This window comes from Castor canadensis, chromosome X (genome assembly GCF_047511655.1).
Source record: "Castor canadensis chromosome X, mCasCan1.hap1v2, whole genome shotgun sequence".
NCBI lineage: Eukaryota > Metazoa > Chordata > Mammalia > Rodentia > Castoridae > Castor > Castor canadensis.
The window spans coordinates 120,480,993-120,483,657 of record NC_133405.1 but is presented as its reverse complement, the minus strand read 5'-3'; positions in this window follow the sequence as shown (position 1 = coordinate 120,483,657).

Sequence of the window (2,665 nt, the reverse complement as noted above, 5' to 3'; positions counted from 1 at the left end):
CTCCACATCCTCACCTATACTTCATATTTTAAAAAAGTTTACTTTAAAATGGACATATTTACTCTTGTAAATTACTACTCTGGTATGGGTTTTAACAAATGCATAGCTGTGTATAAGCTACCACAATCAGGATATAGAATGATTCCACCACTCCAAAATATTACCTCTAGTTTCATTTTGAAGTCAATCTCTAGCCTATCCCCAGGCTCTGGAAATCACTAATATCATTTTGCTTTCCAGAGCGTCATATAAATGGAATTATACAAAGCCTATGGTTCTATTTCTTTTTTTTTTTTTTATTGCTCATCTCTTCTTTTTTTTTTTTCATTTTTCTTTTATTATTCATATGTGCATACAAGGCTTGGTTTATTTCTCCCCCCTGCCCCCACCCCCTCCCTTACCACCCACTCCACCCCCTCCCTCTCCCCCCCTCAATACCCAGCAGAAACTATTTTGCCCTTATCTCTAATTTTGTTGTAGAGAGAGTATAAGCAATAATAGGAAGGAACAAGGGGTTTTGCTGGTTGAGATAAGGATAGCTATACAGGGCATTGACTCACATTGATTTCCTGTGCGTGGGTGTTACCTTCTAGGTTAATTCTTTTTAATCTAACCTTTTCTCTAGTTCCTGGTCCCCTTCTCCTATTGACCTCAGTTGCTTTTAAGGTATCTGCTTTAGTTTCTCTGCATTAAGGGCAACAAATGCTAGCTAGTTTTTTAGGTGTCTTACCTATCCTCACCCCTCCCTTGTGTGCTCTCGCTTTTATCATGTGCTCATAGTCCAATCCCCTTGTTGTGTTTGCCCTTGATCTAATGTCCACATATGAGGGAGAACATACGATTTTTGGTCTTTTGAGCCAGGCTAACCTCACTCAGAATGATGTTCTCCAATTCCATCCATTTACCAGCGAATGATAACATTTCGTTCTTCTTCATGGCTGCATAAAATTCCATTGTGTATAGATACCACATTTTCTTAATCCATTCGTCAGTGCTGGGGCATCTTGGCTGTTTCCATAACTTGGCTATTGTGAATAGTGCCGCAATAAACATGGATGTGCAGGTGCCTCTGGAGTAACAGTCTTTTGGGTATATCCCCAAGAGTGGTATTGCTGGATCAAATGGTAGATCGATGTCCAGCTTTTTAAGTAGCCTCCAAATTTTTTTCCAGAGTGGTTGTACTAGTCTACATTCCCACCAACAGTGTAAGAGGGTTCCTTTTTCCCCGCATCCTCGCCAACACCTGTTGTTGGTGGTGTTGCTGATGATGGCTATTCTAACAGGGGTGAGGTGGAATCTTAGTGTGGTTTTAATTTGCATTTCCTTTATTGCTAGAGATGGTGAGCATTTTTTCATGTGTTTTCTGGCCATTTGAATTTCTTCTTTTGAGAAAGTTCTGTTTAGTTCACCTGCCCATTTCTTTATTGGTTCATTAGTTTTGGGAGAATTTAGTTTTTTAAGTTCCCTGTATATTCTGGTTATCAGTCCTTTGTCTGATGTATAGTTGGCAAATATTTTCTCCCATTCTGTGGGTGTTCTCTTCAGTTTAGAGACCATTTCTTTTGATGAACAGAAGCTTTTTAGTTTTATGAAGTCCCATTTATCTATGCTATCTCTTAGTTGCTGTGCTGCTGGGGTTTCATTGAGAAAGTTCTTACCTATACCTACTAACTCCAGAGTATTTCCTACTCTTTCTTGTATCAACTTAAGAGTTTGGGGTCTGATATTAAGATCCTTGATCCATTTTGAGTTAATCTTGGTATAGGGTGATATACATGGATCTAGTTTCAGTTTTTTGCAGACTGCTAACCAGTTTTCCCAGCAGTTTTTGTTGAAGAGGCTGCTATTTCTCCATCGTATATTTTTAGCTCCTTTGTCAAAGATAAGTTGCTTATAGTTGTGTGGCTTCATATCTGGATCCTCTATTCTGTTCCACTGGTCTTCATGTCTGTTTTTGTGCCAGTACCATGCTGTTTTTATTATTATTGCTTTGTAATATAGTTTGAAGTCAGGTATTGTGTTACCTCCTGCATTGTTCTTTTGACTGAGTATTGCCTTGGCTATTCGTGGCCTCTTGTGTTTCCATATAAATTTAACAGTAGATTTTTCAATCTCTTTGATGAATGTCATTGGAATTTTGATGGGAATTGCATTAAACATGTAGATTACTTTTGGGAGTATAGACATTTTTACTATGTTGATTCTACCAATCCATGAGCATGGGAGATCTCTCCACTTTCTATAGTCTTCCTCAATCTCTTTCTTCAGAAGTGTATAGTTTTCCTTGTAGAGGTCTTTCACATCTTTTGTTAGGTTTACACCTAGGTATTTGATTTTTTTTGAGGCTATTGTAAATGGAATTGTTTTCATACATTCTTTTTCCGTTTGCTCATTGTTAGTGTATAGAAATGCTAATGATTTTTCTATGTTGATTTTATATCCTGCTACTTTGCTATAGCTATTGATGATGTCTAGAAGCTTCTGAGTAGAGTTTTTTGGGTCTTTAAGGTATAGGATCATGTCGTCTGCAAATAGGGATATTTTGACAGTTTCTTTACCTATTTGTATTCCTTTTATTCCTTCTTCTTGCCTAATTGCTCTGGCTAGGAATTCCAGTACTATGTTGAATAGGAGTGGAGATAGTGGGCATCCTTGTCTGGTTCCT